The sequence below is a fragment of the Phasianus colchicus genome, chromosome 3, assembly GCF_987193195.1.
Source record: "Phasianus colchicus chromosome 3, bPhaCol1.hap1.1, whole genome shotgun sequence".
Classification (NCBI taxonomy): Eukaryota; Metazoa; Chordata; class Aves; order Galliformes; family Phasianidae; genus Phasianus; species Phasianus colchicus.
The window spans coordinates 1,802,830-1,820,839 of NC_143438.1; the positions used below are offsets into that span (position 1 = coordinate 1,802,830).

Here is an 18,010-nt window from a genome sequence, read left to right on the forward strand (position 1 = left end):
GTCCTCTAAGATTTGATCCACTGTGAGGAACTCCCTCTGAGAAATGGTGAGGAGCAGGTTGAGAGCCTGTGCGTTCGAATTAAAGATTGGACTAATAAAGAGCAGCTGGTGGTAGGGGTAGACTACAGGCTACCTGATCAAGGGGAGCCTGCTGATGAGACCTTCTTCCTTGAAATGTTGGATGTGTTGCACTCACAGGCTCTTGTCTTGATGGGGGATTTCAACCACTTGGATATCTGTTGGGTAAACCACACAGTGAGCTGTGAGAGATCCAGGAATCTCCTGGAGTGCATGGATGATATCATTCAAGTATTGGATAGACCAAACAGATGTAACGTGCTGCTGGGTCTTGTGCTCACCAGTGCAGAACAGATAATTAAAGGCATTAAGATTGGAGGCAGCCTAGGCTGCAGTGACCATGCAGTGACCATTGAGTTTGTGATCTTGAGGATTGTGGGCCTTTCAAAGAGCGCAGTCAGAACTCTGAACTTCGTGAGAGTGAACTTCAGGCTGTTTACAGAATTATTGGATGAGATCTTCTGGGAAGCTGTACTTAGAGAAAAAGGAGTGGAAGTACACTTGCTACTCATTAAGGATGTCTTTCTGAGAGCAAAAGAGCTCTCTGCCCTCAGAATAAGAAAGTGAGAAAGGGAGGTCCACTTCTGTAGTTGATGCGCTACATAAACCATAGGTTTTATATAGCAAAATATATAAATATTTATATCTCATATAAACAGGTTTGTACTGGCTGTGGAAACAAGTGCATGTCACCTGAGAAGAATACAGGGATACTGCCTGGACCTGCAGACAGGGGATTAGGAAAGCCAAAGCACAGATGGAACTCAACGTGGTGAAGGATGTTTAAAAACAACCAATAGGTACAGTGGCCAGAAAAGGCAGGCCTAAGAGAGCATAACTTTTTTAGTAAATGAGAAAAGAGAACTGGCTATGATAGATATGAAGAAGGTTGAAGTGCTAAATGAGTTTTTTGCCTCATACCAGTGAAGCCTGCATCCCTTGGCCTCTAGATGTGAACAGGGGAAGTAAATTCCTCCCGGCTCTCTAGAGGCAGGGCACGTCTGTGATCACCTCAAGAGGCTGAATGTATACAAGCCTATTGGTCTGGATGACATGCATCCCAGTGTCCTAAAGGAGCTGGCTGATGTGGTTGCTGTGGTTGCATCATGTGGCTATTGGGTGAAGTTCCTGGGGGCAGGAAAAAAGGAAACATCACTGACATTTACAAGAAAGGGAGGAAGGATGACCCAGGGAATTACAGGGCGCTGAGCCTCACCTCTGTGCCTGTGAAGATCATAGAACAGATCCTCCTAGAAGACATGTTAAGGCACATGAGCAGTGGGCAGGTGATCCACGACAGGCAGCATGGCTTTACCAAGCGAAAATCTTGCCTGAGCAATCTGGTACCCTTCTATGATGGAGTGATGACACTGGTGGGCAAGGGAAAGGTGAACAATATCATTTACCTGATCTTTGTGCAAGGCCTTTGACATGGTCCCCAACCACATCCTTCTCTCTGAACTGGGGAGATACAGATTTGAGGGAAGGACTAAGGACTGGCGGCTAAGGAATTGGTTGGAAAGCTGTAGACAGAGGGTTGTGTTGAATGGCACTATGTTCAGGTGGAAGCTGGTGGTGAGCATTGCCTCCTAAGGGTCTATCTTGGGACCAGTGCCCTTCAACATCTTCATCAGTGACATCAGTGATGGGCTCAAGTGCACCCTTATCAAGTTTTCCAATCACACCAAGCAGAGTGATGCAGTTGACACATAGGTGGGCCACTGTGAACCTAATGAGGTTTAACATAACAAAATGCAAGGTTTCCTACCTAGGTCAGAGTAATCACAGATACATGACCCAACTTCACAGAAGCACTGAAGTCATGATAAACTATTTTTATCTTTGCATTCATCAGGTGCAAGGACTTCTTTCTAGATTTCACATATATTGTTTTGAGTTACAGTGCACCAAGATAGTACATAGCAAGCAATGGAAACTTGCAAAACTGGGGAAAAATAGCTAAAAGGTTGGCCAAAATTCACCATGAAGAAGTTCACCATGAAGAAGGTGATGAAAAAATGAGGAGGAAGTAAGTGGTCTAAGACCACAAGAATCCTCTACCACGCATGCCCAGAAGGACGTTAGTATGTATTAATGAGTTCTTGGAAAAGAATGAATATGTATGCCAGTGTACTGCATATGTGGGTCTTAACTGCTTAAATGTACAGCCTGAACTCTGATAGTGTGTGCTTGATTTGTCTAGTGGCCTGGTACATATAGTGAGGAATAAAGGGATGCTGCTTCCTAACACCATACTGGGGTTAGAGAGTTTTCTTCCCAGATTTTGGATATGGTAGCTGAGGGCTTATCTTGATTCACAGCAGCAGTCTTGATTAAGTATATGTTGAAAGGTAAATACGCACCTGACCCCATAACAGCATTTTAATAATTTAATAACTATGATAATTTCATAATTCTAGAGTGTATCAAAATCATCCAGATTCTTACATGTTGTGTTAGAGATAGCATCACTGCTGGGACCTGGGATTCAGGGGATCACACATACAAGTGTGAGAGATTAAAGATTAAACCCATAGCCTGCTGCTATATGGATACCCGTTTTACTTCCCTTAATGCCCAACACGCGCTCCCGCTGGTCCTCCGGCGGCCGCATTGCCAGATGTCGCCACCAGGGGGCAGCCTCGGGCGGCTGCTTCGTCTCGTAGGCGCCTGTTTGCTGTGCGGAGCAGCATTAGTAAGCAGAACTTCCTATCGACTGCCGCAAAACCGATCGAGTAGTCAGGCATAGGAGAGGAAAGACGTTGCTCCTTTTATTCCAGAACACGAAATTTAATAATACGCTTCCAGGATAACACCCTGCAATTAACAAGCCCACGTTTCTTATAGCATCTTCTTGTGTACTTTGCATATTAAGGACAGGATTTACCAAGCTTGTATAATAGAGTGGATGAATAAGATTTGCTAGGCAAACGTATTGCAAATTATCTGGCAAAAATTTATTTCTCAATGGAAAGCTTGAGGACTGCAAATATTTTTTTCCTCCTTTTTGAATTTTTTTAGGAGTGTGAAAAGACATGGTTACACCCCAACATTTCTCTGTAACAGCAATAGAATCAGGTTGCTTCTCGGTGAGATAACATGGTTTAAGTCAACTCTTTTAAAAAAAAAAAAATCCATGACAATGGTAACTGATATTGTTGCTTTTTAACATCTCATTTCATTTTTTAAGTATTCATTTGCTGTCAATCTAGTAACATTTTAATAACCATTTTTCAAAAAGAAAAGAAAAAAAGAAAAAAAAAATAGCTAACCACCTCCCTAAGCTTTTTCCCTTGAAGACTTTCCTATATCTAATAAAATAAATGTAAATCATAGAATCACAGAATGGCCTGGGCTGAAAAGGACCACAATGCTCATCCAGTTCCAACCCCCTGCTGTGTGCAGGGTCACCAACCAGCAGCCCAGGCTGCCCAGAGCCACATCCAGCCTGGCCTTGAATGCCTGCAGGGATGGGGCATCCACAGCCTCCTTGGGCAACCTGTGAACAGTGCCTCACCACCCTCTGGCTGAAAACATTCCTCCTACTATCCAACCTAAACCTCCCCTGTTTCAGTTTAAGACCATTCCCCCTTGTCCTATCACTATCCACCCTTGTAAACAGCCATTTCCCTTCCTGTTTATATGCTGGAAGGCCACAATGAGGTCTCCCTGGAGCCTTCTCATCTCCAAGCTAAACAAGCCCAGTTCCCTCAACCTTTCCTCATAGGAGAGCTGCTCCAGCCCTCTGATCATTTTAGTTTCCCTCCTCTGGACCTGCTCCAAGAGCTCCACGTCCTTCCTTTACTGGGGGCAAATACCATATGGTGAATACCACACTGCTGCCTGTAACTGATTGCCACTCACTGCAGATGTCAGTGCAATCTCTTCTGCTCAGCCAGATTTGAACATATATCTGTAAAATCAGGCACACAGTAGGGCTGCAGGAATTGCTAGTGTCTCAGGTACTGCTTTTGGACCTAGAAGTTTGGAGGCAGACTGATGTAAAGTTCGAAGGTTGCTTCACACAGTAAATAGTTGTCTTCTTCAACTTCTCCTTAGGAATGGGTACCTAACTGCTGTGGGTTGCAGGCATGTTTAGACTGGAGGGAGCTAAAAGAACTGAACAGGATTTGTACTTTGTGTTTTCATCAATGCAAACTTTTCATATCTGATGCGTCAGAAATGGACAAAGTCAAAAGCAGCACAGTAAAAGAGGAATGCTAGTCAGCGAATCTGAAAGCAACCCCCTATATTTGATTGCTCACATGCAGTGGCTTGCTTCTTCTGCCAAAGAAAAAAACGCTTCCACCCAGCCAGTGGTACATATATTGAAGTTATTAGTGAAAGTTGGTTTTTTGTTGTTGTTGTCGTTACAAAATCTTGTCAAACAAAAATCTTGCCTGCAAACCTTTCAAAACATGGGCTTGTTGATATGTTAACATCTATGAGGAAACAGTGAAGGATGGATCAGTCTGGGCTGTGCCTCCAGGAAGCCAGTAATTCTCTGCTGCAGCTTGCTTAGTACACTGTAGTAAGTCTCTGTGGGGGCAAAAGTACTAGCTAAAAACTGCATGAAACACACATATATAACACATCTTTACTACCTTGATAATTGTGTTTTCTGCCAGAAAAAAAAAAAAAAAAAAAAGCAAAAAACAACCCATGCAGGTGGTTGTGCTATATTTGCCCTCAGAGCAAAGGTGAGAAGAACTGCCCCTGCCTCTTACCTGCTGCTTCTGAGCAGCCTTCATATTGGCCTGCCGAGTCCTGCTGTGTGTAACACCTCTGTTCCTGCAGCTGGACATCACAGGAGGACAAGTCCTCAGCACCCTACTCTGCTTTCATGCCTGTGCCTCGTCACTAGGACTCCTACACCTGAAGGTGTAGTACTTTTAGTCTACTACTGCCTAAGACCTTCCCCACAGCAGAAGAACAAATGGGTCCAGCAAGTTGGGTTACAGCTTAAGCCTATCGTCCTGCTCTTTTGGGCCACAGTTCTTCCATTCATAGACACTATTGTTTCACTACATATTTGATGTCTGGGAAGGGATTTGAAGGAGTTATTGGTCCAGGTAGGCAATGTAATTGTGGTCATTATATATGCATAGCTCTCAGATGATACAGAATTGAACTGAAAACAGGTCCAGCCACATCATCAGCCTTTGCCATACTCCTTTAGAGTCTGCAGTGATATTTCTGTGTGCTGAAACAGAACTTAGAACAGAGACAACATGTGAAAATGGGGGCATATTGTATTCAAAATTATTTGCTGTGCAATTAAAAATCCATATAGAATCACAGAATGGCCTGGGTTGAAAAGGACCACAATGCTGATCCAGTTCCAACCCCTTGCTGTGTGCAGGTCGCCAACCAGCAGACCAGGCTGCCCAGAGCCACATCCAGCCTGGCCTTGAATGCCTCCAGGGATGGGGCATCCACAGCCTCCTTGGGCAACCTGTTCCAGTGCCTCACCACCCTCTGGGTGAAAAACTTCCTCCTAATATCCAACCTAAACCTCCCCTGTCTCAGTTTAAGACCATTCCCCCTTGTCCTATCACCATCCACCATCCACCCCTGTAATCAGCCATTTCCCCTCCTGTTTATACACTCTCTTCAAATATTGGAAGGCCACAACAAGGTCTCCCCGGAGCCTGGAGTGCATACTGTACCGTAATTGAAGGTTGGAAAATCCCAGATCTGAATGACTGCTCTCCCAGGTTTTCTATGTAATTTGTAGCTCACTCTTTCAGATTAAGAGTTGAAAACCAATGGCCTAACTTAAGCTACTCTAATAAAGTCCTTCTGTTTTCCAGAAGCTGCTTAGTCTGTTTGCTCTATTTGAGTTGTGGAGGGCCGTGCTCAGTGTCTGGAAGATCAGCCAACTTTTCTCTTTCCTTAGGCTACTAAAATGAGAAACAGCAGAGTACGATCAGTGATTCAGCTTTGTAACACTTGTCATCCGTTTGTTTGGGTGTCATTTTCTGTAAGAGAGAGCAGCCTTACTCAAGCCTATAACTTCTAAGTGAATATCAAGAGCAGAAATAGAGTTTTCTTGTAAAAACCATAGCTGTAAAAATGCAGATACAGATGTTAAACTGATTCACCAAATGCACCAACAAGTACATCCATTACACTTTGTGTAATGCTTATCTTCCGCGTGAGGCTCTCCAAGATCAAAGAATTCCTGATAAATGGAAAATATACCCTGACCTTCTTCTTCACATCAGTGATATTTTCTTTTTTGTGTGTGTTCCAATGATTGTTTTTCAGTCTTTGATGTTAAGCTGAACATTTTCTGTCATGTTTTGTGTGGTGTCACTCATGATTCTCAAAAGTAAAGCTCATGGGATAAACCAGACAGAAAATGGAAGTAAGGAAATTTCAGAAAAAAACATTTAACAAAAATGCACAGGGAAAGGGAAATACAAGTGAGCAAATCTGGAAAAAAAAAAATCAATGAGAAATGAAATATCTAAGATGAAAAATTCAGGAATGAAAAGTGTCCAGAAAAATCAATGAGAAAAATCCAGCAAGAAGTTTTTTTGTAAGGTTGTTTTTTGTTCTTTTTTAAGTAGGAAATGTTATTCAGCCTTTAAAAAAAATTAGGATTAAAAACTGGGGGGGAACTGCAGGGGGACACACAAACAGATGACGTGAAAAATGGTTTAATAAATGAATTAAATGTAATAAATGAATTAAATTTAATAAATTGATTAGAATGAATTTGAATTTAATGAAATGAATTAGAATTCATCTATTTCAACTTGCAAACAGAAGTTTGTATGCTACTTATAACAGCATGTATAAACCTAACTTCTGTTAAAAGCAAGAAAAATATGTAGAAAATCTCACTGCATATATATCTTCAACTTCAGACATTAAAAAATATAGGCAACTGTAGTCTTTCAGGGCACCTATTTCCACTTCCACAATACAATAATTCACTACAACATAGATGTATTGTGAAGAGAACTGATTACAATTCTACAAGACTACTGCTGAATTGTTCTTGATTTCTTGTGAGTGTTATAGAATAGCATATCCAGCTAGAAGAAACTGGCCATTTTTTTCTTGTTGCTAGTCTATTTTCATGCATTGCTTGCTTTGTTCTGAGTAGATGATTGCTTTCTGTAGAAAACATTTTTGTAAATACTTTTGGTACTTTGTTCTTTATAGAAAACGAGGCTAGGCATGCTACAGACACTGTGCATTCCATTTGTGTTTGATTTCTTCATATAACCTACACAGGGGTTAAAGTCTTCTCAATTGCTTATGAACTGCTTTAAAAATTTGCTTCATAAAGCTTGCATTTTCCATTAGTGACACTCAGAAGAGAAAGACAACTAAGTGTAATGAGCGCACCTCATATACTTTTATGAGCACATACATATACTTTTATAAAGTGACAGAAGATTAACCTTACCTTACAAAGATTCTGTGCTTCTATTCAAAGTATCAAATTTTTACCACCTGAAGATATAACTACGTGGCACTTAGATAAAGCACTTTCACTGATGAACACCAAGAGCACACATGGAAACTTACATTTGCTAAGCACCACTACAGTTCAGTCCAGATCAGCTGCACAAATATGAAGCAATAAGCCTCAGTTTTGGAAAGCTGTGGTACACAGTTTCCAGTTTAAAAGCAGAACATTTCAAAAACCTACAGCTAAACTAAAGCAGAAGCTATGCTTGTTAGGATCCTGTTACTGGAAGATTTATTAAGAAAACCTTTCTTTCCCTCTCCCCAACAAATTCCTTATCTTTGGAAGCAGAGAAGTAATTTGTTCTAGGTGCCACTGAACACCAATGGAATGACATCAGTGCATTAACAAACACTTCAATGACAAGAAAATTCCACCCTCTGAGAGCAATGGGGAAGGCAGCAGCCCCAGCACTCCCCCACACCAAGTGGACTAAAACACTGATGCTCACATGGGTGATGCCACCTAGTGCAGCCAGAGTTTAGCACAGCTGTTTTGGTCCTTTGATGGCTGGGTATCAGCAGGAATTTTATGAGACTTACCAGGGGTACCTGCTGTTTTCAAGGGCAGAAATGTCATAGATGACAAAAAAACCAAAAACTATCCCATGTCCTCAAAGGAGATCACACAAGCCTTCTTACCTGTCAGGCCAGTTTCCCTATATAAAGCAGTTGGGCACTAGCATATTATCCAGTTTATTTGCATGATTTGTGAAAATTACATTCCCAGCTCAGAGGAAACATAAAAGGAGACATTGAAGACACCTTACAATTAAATACTCAAAGTCTTAACAAGAAGAAATGATGTTAAGATGGGAAAGTTGCAGTAATCATAGAATTGCAGGAGTTGGGAGGGAGATCATAGAGCACAACCTCCTTGCTAAAGCAGGTTCCCTACAATAGGTCACACAGGTGGCTGTCCAGGTGGATCTTGACTAACTCCAGAGGAGACTCCATGACCTGTCTGGGCAGTCTGTTCCAGTGCTCCATCACTCTAACAGTAAATAAGTTCTTCATTGCATTAGCATGGAACTTCCTGTCTCCCAGTTTCTGCCCATTTCCCCTTGTTCTACAGTTGCTCACCACCAAAAAGAGTCTCATCAACTTGACTCTCACACTTTTATAAGCAGTTATGTGATTCCCTCTCAGCTCTCTCTTCTCCAGACTGAAGAGTTCTGGGTCTCTCAGCCTTTCCTCATAAGGGAGATGCTTCAGGCCCTTAATAATCTTTGTTACCCTCCACAGGACTCATTCTAGGAGATTCCTTGTCTTTTTTGAACCAGGGAGCCCTGAACTGAAGTCAATATTGCAGATATGAACTCAGCAGGGCAGAGGAGCAGGGGAAGATCACCTCCCTCAACCCGCTGGCCACATTCTTTTTAATGCATCCCAGGACAGCCTTCTTGTCCACAAAGGCACACTGCTGGCCCATGGACAACTTGTTGCCAATCAGAACAGTCAGGTCCTTCTCTGCAGAGCTTTTCTCCAGCAGGTCTTTGGATTGGTACATGCGGTTATTCCTCCCCAGGTGCAAGATACTTCTTTTGCTCTTATTGAGAATGGTATCCACCATTCTCCCCAACTACTCAGCCAGTGATGACATCACAGAAAGCTACAGGTTGGTCAAGCATGACTTCCCCGTGTTGAATCCATGCTGACTGCTACCAATAACATTCTTCTCTTCCAGTTGTTTGGAGAGGGAGTTTTCTTTCATTCCTCAGGTGGTCTTCCAATATTAAATGGCATATTCAGGGTGTTTTAAATAAAATATTAAATTTTTCACATTTATGATAAAAAGCAGTAGTGTCTGGCATCTTGAGCAAGTATGTTGACACTCGGCTAGAGTATATGGAGGGCTTGTTTGGATTGTCTGGAGTGATGCATCAGCTACCATCAGGAATTTACCAACTATATTTATGTGACTATAGTTATCTATAGTTATATTAGACATAATCAAAGCTGTTCACCTGGAAAACTATATTATATTTAGCATTTTATTCACTTGTGTTCTAATGCATTGTAAACCTTCCAGTCCAGTCAATTCATTACACACAGGCATTCACCTGCTTTATTTCAAATGCTTTCTTGAACACAGAAAGGTCTAGAAAAGCCTAAGCAAGTTCAAAACAGTGGCTAGGCCATCTTAGTCAAAATGAATCCCAGTTTTATGTCATCTTACACAGTATGGAAACAAGGAATTATCAACATCATAGTTAGTGCCAATACATAGATAAGAAATGTTTTCAACCTACAACTTCACAGGTTGTGAATTATCCATTCACAGTAAAGGTGCACAGTGCAACTGCATTATCTGCCAACCTCAATGTCGCCAGAATTATTTTCAAATGTTTTTATATGCTGTTCTTCAGGGATTAGTTGCCTTGGGAATGACTTGTACTATTTAACATTATTTTCCTCCCTGGCAAAGCACTGTCTCCAAAGATAGCCTTAAATGGTGCAGAAGTGGGGCAAGTTTTTGATACTCTGATTTAAGAAAATTGCCATGACCCTAAACACAAGTAATCCTTTCCAAACTTGAGCTAAAGGATCAAAGTTCACACTATTTTATTTTTCCAGATGAAAAGATAAACTTAGCAGGAATTGAAAATTCATCTGCATGGAGGCAGGGGCACACACAGTACAGCACCTCACTTTTGATGACACCTGGACTTGAACAATTCATGTTAGCTCCAGACATTTGTCTGTCCATGTCATGTAACTGCAGTTCATACAGATAGACGTACAAATGCTAAGTAAGTATACACTGACCAGAAATACTTGTGGTATTTGAAATGTGGAAATCAGAGTAAAATAAACACATTCTCAGTTTCTGCAGGTACTTTTGTTTACAGGGGGCAGTTGTAGTTTGGTAATGTCTTTAAGTATATAGTGTTCCAAATGGTCCCAGGTTTTAGTCTGTGACAAATTGCAAGGAGTGGAAGCATTGTTTCCTGTAATTATCATCCAGTGTAGTTACAATGGATTTTTTTTTTTTTCTCCACATACTAATATTATCATTATTCATTTTATGCATTCTTTTATTTAGTGAAGAGACAAAATTGTTATCCATCAAACTAGGTGAATTTTCAAAAATATGTGGGAGATCTACCATATATTACTGAACAATAAAAGCAAATTGTAATTGCAAATAACTAAAAGCATAAGTCACAAGTGACACAGTGTTCTCGGTTTATTTTAGCATCAGTAATTTTAATTCCTTCATAATTTACTTGCAAATTAGCTTTCTTTTCAAGAAAAAGAAAAGTACATCTTCCACTGCTATCTGGGTTTGAAAAAAGCTTGTACTTGACTATGAAAAAAACACACCAGAATTAGAGTAAAAATAATTACTTGCTCAACTGAATGTAAGTCAGTTCTTCATGATGGTGTGAAGGTGGTTGTGATTAATCAAAAAAATGTGTCTTCTGCCTGTAAAAATTCATTAGGTTTTCTCAGTCTTCTGAAATAAAACATTAAAGCATTCTGGCAGCTACCTCAATATGCAAATTACTGAAACTCATCTGATCTAGACAGAAACGACACAAAATATATACTTGGATATTTGCTAACTCTTCTTCATAGTAACTCAAAGTCTTGGTTGTGCTAGACCTTAAGAATCTAGAGACCAAGTGTCTTATTTTTAATTATTGGGTTCCAGCTGTAATACTTTTAAACACTTCTTGTTTCTGTCGATGCCAAAGAACCACTTGTGTTACAATATTGTTTATACTCTGTTCTGCTCACAAAGAGACCAAATTTCTTCTGAGAGGTTCTTAGTTATACCAGAACTTACAGGTAGGCCAATAGTCATATGCAGAAAGAAGAGATGAACGCACCCAGCTGGTGAAGGGGATTTCTGACTATGCAGCACTCCTTCTCAGGAGGCAGCCTACATCTTCTCTCCAGGTGCTCAATTCCCAGTTCAAGTTGTGACCTAACAGTTCCCCTACATACACCAATTCAGATCATTCACTGTTCAGACCATCACTCAAGTACTGATTTCCCAGGTTCCTGAACAGTTAAAGAATTAAAGAAGCTGTGGTCACTGACATAAAAATGTTTGCCAACCTCTGGAGAAAAAAACCCACAAACCTAAGATGCCAAAAGGATTGATGTTCTTACCAATGTATGTCTGATATCGTGATACTCTTTTCTGATAGTCCCTCAAGTAGCCACGAGCGCTCTAGCAAACCTATTCCCATTTCTGCCTGCAGACTGAAATATCATAGTGATCAGCTATCTACCTGCAGCTCCCAGGTGGAGAGATAGCAAGATGATGAGATTTAGAATCAAACATACAACTGTCTTCAGCAGCAAGAATTAGAAATCCTCTGGCAGGCTACTTACTGTTGTGGTCAGGACATTCAGTGCTAAAATTCAGTCTGTTGCAGACTTCCAATACAATAGTTCAGGTGAAAAGCACTTGGTAGAGAAGAGCAAAATCAGCAGTTTGGAGGACAAGTACAATCCTGTGCTATTCTTGGTGACACAGACAAGCAAGAGGACTCGCCAATGTTAACACTGGCCTGCAGCTACCTGTGAATGAAAGAGCAGCAGATTAACTAGATTACCTTATTGGTGCAGCTGTTCTTAAGAGTGCCTTCTTATTCAATATGTGGATACGGCACTACCTACCTTCCACATGCAGAGCTTTGTCTTTGTGAAAAACAACGTGATCTCTGCAAAATCAAAAGGCAAATGGTGACAACACAGGAAGAGGTAGAATCTTCCAGGTACCTCTGAATTCGGAAGGACAGATGATCTCTTATTTCAATTAGCTTATACAAACATTCATGATAGATAGTGGCACTGATTTATGAGCCGTGATGGATAATCCTGAAACTCAAACTTTCCGCTTGTATGGGAACTGTTGAGTCACAGCCTGAATTGAGCACCTGGGGAAAGGACTGGGTCAGCCCTGGGAGCACAGGGGAAGGCAATTCAGCTGTGTGACAAGAAGGGGTGGAGCCCGACTGTACCTCTCTTAGACCCCCCCCTTAAGGGCTGATTGCCACTGGGCAAGGATCTCTTTTTGGAGATCTCTCCTTGGTGAAGCTTTCCTCAGTGAACGTGAAATCTTCTGATACAGGTAAGTTTATCTCTTTCCAGCATCTTTCTATTGTGCTGATCCTTCTGTCATTGCACCTCTGGTGAAATGCCTTTTCCCATCACACTGATTTGTCCAATTGCTACACCACTCAGCAGAAAAGCTGCAAAATCTATCACTTCTTCCCAGTATATTTAATTACTGCAGTCAACCATTCATCCCTTCCCTGAACATTTTGTTTGATATTTACTGTACCTTGGTTCACAACCCCTCAAGAAGTAACAGTAAGGACAAAAATATACCTGTAGCCTCTAACTAGTTAAAGAGAGGGAGGTTCTCAAAGCTAGGAACTAACTATATTCAGCTTAAAAGGAAGAATGAGGTCTTAAAATGGGAACAATCACTTACAAACTAAGTCAAATGTTCTTGACTGAAACATTCAGAAAAACAGATCTGCCAGAAAAAGAAAGAGATATTCAATACAGTCAAACAATCTTCAGAAGCATCTGTTCAGCAATATAGCCTAACAGGAATAGCTAAGCATTACTAGAAGCAATTGTATTGTCCCTTAAATCTACGATCTGAAAGAGATTAATAATTAGCCACACACAAAGACCAGCAGACCACCACAGAAAGGCTTTAAGCTCAATTTTGCCTTGTTTTGAGACTCTATCTGACATTAGGCATGTGTTCTCTTCAAAAGAAGCAAAATCACTTCTCAGCAAGCAGCCTAGTTCAAAAGATGCCCTCTCTTCAGTGTCTGGCCCTTAGAAGTCCAGGGTGGTTCCACCTTGGGTCTAACCCCGTCTGGTTGTGTGCACAGGTGCAAACATTTGCTTGTGCTCCTTAGGCCACCCACACTTCCACCAGGTGCTCAATCCCCAGCTCAAGCAGTGACCTAAGAGTTTCCCTATGGCGTGGAAATTGGAAGACCCCAGAGGAGGATATTTTGTGTTTCAGTAGATACTACATATGAGTAAATATGGTTATAGTCAGTGTGTATTTCTTACATCAGCTTGACAACACTTTTTCTTGTAGCACTCGTAACAATCCTTGCTTTCTCTGGCAAATGTAATACATTTTTGAAAAATGACAGCTGTAGCTTAGTCATTTTCAGCTATTAGATGTGAACCTACAGGCAGGAAGTCCCACCTCCCAGCTGCAGGGTGTAATAGCAAGAGAATCTCTCCTACTCTTTTTCACTTCTATAAAGTGCAGTATATGGTGAGAAAGGCTCATGCTAGCATAGCCAAAGCCTAATGCTACTTTAGAAGAGCATTCTTCTTGTAAATAAGGCAAATTTATAGATCTCTGCAATGCTCTGACTGAAAAGAAAACAAAACTCAGTTTCTGGTACTCATAGACACACTATTTCCTTCCAGGTCAAATAATATGCGTTATGTCAAACAATGTGAAGACCTAGGAGGGGAAGGGCGGCAAAAAAAAAAGGGAAGAAAAGAAGGATATAGTTGTTCTGGCCAGAAAAAGAAAACCCTGAAAATGTACATCTATTGTGATCTGCAATAATTTACAAAATAAGTTATCCACACCAACTTTCTCCTGGAAAAGAAAATGACTGTTAAGTATCTCATAAAGAGAGGTTATTCAAAACATTTTTCCTTTAAATTGTTAATGTTAGATTTGAATACAAAGTACTCATAGTATCGAGAAGTAATAAGACTTCTGAGAAAGCAGTTTGTTTAGATAAGGGGTGAAACTTTGTGTCTTTACCTTGGGAATAGAGAATACTTTCCACTGATTTCTGATGGCATTTCTTTAAGAACAAAAAGAGTAGGAGCATATTTTAAGCTACTTCCTGGAGGTAAAAACATACAATCATCATAATACAGTTCACAAGAATGCATGAGATACAGAGAAACTGTTCTGGTACAAACTCTTGATATGCAAGACTACTGAAGGTTGCTCTGAACAGACTCCAGATATCTGGAAAATGTAGCTCCTGTCAGGGCTTGAGGATGCACAAAGGAGTACCAAGTATGCTGGTTATGAAGAAGGATGGAAAAAACATGCATTAGGGCATCCTTATCCACTATGTACATGAAAAGTATCCAGACAACTCTACCAGGTTGCACGATAAAAAATGTCACTCTGACTTGTAGCAAGAAAAATCGTTACTCAGCTAGTGCCGAACTCATATCAAACTCCTTAGAAGCTTGACTTATCAAATGATCCAATATCATTTAGCTATATTTCATTTCTGAGTAGCCCTGGGTTCATCTGTTCTCAAGGAAGGATAGTGGAACTGTGCTGCGCTCACAAGACTGGTTGGAACTGAGTGCTGAGCAGACTTCCAGACATAAATATATCCTTCCTGGTGATAAGATCAGATGGATAATTCAGAACTTTCCATGCTGCTTTTCACAGTGCAGGAAAAAAAACTTGCCTTTGGACTATGAGAATCTCTTACCTTTAGGTCTGAATATTTGAGTCACACCACTGACAGCGTCACAGTCAGATGTGATTAACCTCCACTCTGGGACTCAGGGAATACCTTTCTTTAGAGAAAGAAAATATAACATACTTCTCTCAAATCTGATTAAAAATTTATCAGACTATATGTATGTAGCACAGTACTGAGGAAAACCAAACCACCACCTCCCACTAACTACTGGGAAATTGATCAAACTTTTTTTTTTTTTTTTTTTTGGCATGTGTGCTCAGAGATTTATCAGGCTAGTGTACATGGTTATAGTCTTTTTCCTTCTATATGCTCCAGTTACATCACAAACTCACACGCACAGCAGTGTTTGTGCCACCAGCTTAGTGCTAAATCTACTCCTGAGTGATTTTTTTTTTCAGCAAAACCTCTTCTCTCCCTTCACCTACCTTGCATATCCACACAATAACTTATTTTTGCATCTCTATTACTCTATTGCTCCAATCAAATCATAATAACATTCTTAGTGCTCATGGCATCTGAAGGATTTTCTTGGCAGAAAGTAAATTGCAGGACCTCTTCATCGCTTTCACTGACAGGTTGTATGCTTCAAAATTGGAAGCACTGGACTAAGTAACTGAGATGAAAATAATAGTAATTAAAACTTGCACACCTTTAAGAAAAGTCAGATGTGCATATATAAATTCATTAACTGCATTGAGTACTGAAGACTCCTAGTAGTTCCAGTTATGTTTTTATAACGTATATAAAAAAACCACCTAAAATTCATCAAATAAATGTATCGGTTAGTGACAAACTTTGACTACAGCTAAGATGTCTTTGAGGGAGACTTTCAAACTTGTGTCCCATTTTGTGAGCATGCTGAGTATGGCCAAAGAAATTAAAAATACTAAGTACCTTCTCACTGATTAGAAAGTGTGAATATGTTTGGGAATCTCTGTAGCATAACTCTACACTAATTGTTATGACAGAAGCAAGTTCAGCAGTAGCCTCTCTGCTATTAGCTACTCTTTCATCATATATTCCTGGGAACTCTAGTACAGTCTCAATGTAGTAGAACACTGCAACAAGTGAGAAATTTCTGGAAATTAAAAGCAGATCCCTCTCAGCAGTTTCGTAAACTCATTCTGGAGTTGATTTATCCCATGAAGTTTGTCCTTGATATTTTTGGCTGCTGCTTCTTCTGAAGGAAATGTCTCCCCTTTCAAGTCATGCGCATAAATTTCACTGGACAATTTAAAATACAGTAAACATTCTGCATTTGGGGGGAAAAAAGTGATATTTACTTTAGTATTCATTTCCTTTTTTCTTTCTGTGACCACTTACCCTGAAACTGGATTTTTTTTCAGTATGTGTATGAATGAATCATATTACACATGATGTCTCCATCTTACAGTGTGGATTTTTTTTTTTTTTTGGCCTATCTCTTCAGGGTGCCAAAGAAACTACCAGCATCACAATTAAAAGTAGAGGACTGTGCCTTGCCTCCTTAAAGTAACAACAAATCAACGCAAACAAACAGCAACATGCATAATTCTCAGATCTCAAACAAAAACCCCAATCTAGTGCAGGACCTGCTTTCCTCCCATACTTTTTGCTCATTTCTTTTCCACTTGCCTTGTTTATCTGTGGCCCTGGGTAAAAAACTGATTGGATGGCTGGGCCCAGAGAGTGGTGATGAATGGAGTTAATCCCAGCTGGTGACCAATCATGAGCGACGTTCCTCAGGGGTCAGTATTGGGGCCAGCCCTATTTAATATCTTCACTGATGATCTGCACAAAGGAAGTGAGAATATCCTCAGTAAGTATGCAGATGACACTGAGTTGGGAGGAGTGTTGATGTGCTTGAGGGTAGGAATGCTCTACAGAGGAATCTGGATAGGCTGGATCAATGAACTGAGGCCAATTGTGTCAGCTTTAACAGCCCAAGTGCTGAGTCCTGCATTTTGGTTACAACAACCCCATGCATCCCTACAGGATTGGGGCAGAGTGGCTGGAAAGGAGGAAAAGGATCTGGAGGTGTTAGCTGACAGCCAGCTAAACATGAGTCAGCAGTGTGACAGGTAGGTGAATGGCATCCTGGCTTGTAACAGAAACAGTTTAGTCACAGGACTAGAGACTATATCCCTCTGTACTCAGCACTGCTGAGGATGCAACTCAAGCACTATGTTCAGATTTGAGCCCCTTGCTGTAAGAGAGACATTGAGTCCCAAGAAGAGTAACAAAGCTGGTGAAGAGTCTGGAACACAAGTCTTATGAGGAGCATATGAGGGAACAGGGAATGTTTAGTCTGGATAAAAGGAGGCTCAGGAGAGACCTTCTAGCTCTCTACAACTACCTGAAAAGGAGGTTGTAGCAATGTGAGGGTTAGCCTTTTTTCCCTGTTAACTAGTGATAGGAAAATATGTAATGACGTTAAGTTGTGCAGGGGGAAATTTAGGTTGAATATTAGGAAAAACATCTCAGGAAAAGTGGTGAGGTATTAGGACAGGTTGCCCAGGAAGGTGGTGGAGTTCCTCTGTAAATATAACTATTTGAAAATACGTGACTAAAACTTACTTTCTAAGACTGAAAAAAACGAGTCCTTATCTTTTATCAGTCCATTGGATTTGGTTCCATCTTCCTCATACTACTTTATTTGCTCTCACCCTTCCTCATCTTTACTGTATTGTGCAGAGCTGGCCACAGTGATGCAACACAGAGGATGACTAACACTGACTCTACTCCAGTGCAGTCCATACTGGCAAACCAGAAACTTAGTCATGCCTAAGAATAATATTTGCAAAGTATGTCTCCATGGACAAAATTAATATAAGCACTATGATGCCAGCTGACTGATGTGTCCATGCTCTACATTACACCAGTTTCTCAGACAGTGCTTCTCAAGTTAAACCAGAGCTGTTTCACTGGAAGAGCTATATCAGTGGTTTTGCTTGTGTCCACTTCAGCAGGCTGTGCTGAAGGCACTGTTAGAGGGAAAT

At 40.7% G+C, this 18,010-nt stretch overlaps 1 long non-coding RNA gene across 1 annotated transcript; it reads right to left on the reverse strand.

Annotated features, from left to right (window-relative positions):
• Positions 1–10,754: 10,754 nt before the first annotated feature.
• Positions 10,755–15,191, reverse strand: LOC149918365 (uncharacterized). The gene is made up of 3 exons (XR_016464888.1): positions 15,039–15,191; positions 11,686–12,099; positions 10,755–10,992 (listed from the first exon to the last, which is right to left on the reverse strand). It is a non-coding gene; the product is annotated as an uncharacterized LOC149918365 (long non-coding RNA).
• Between the last annotated feature and the right edge of the window lie 2,819 nt (positions 15,192–18,010).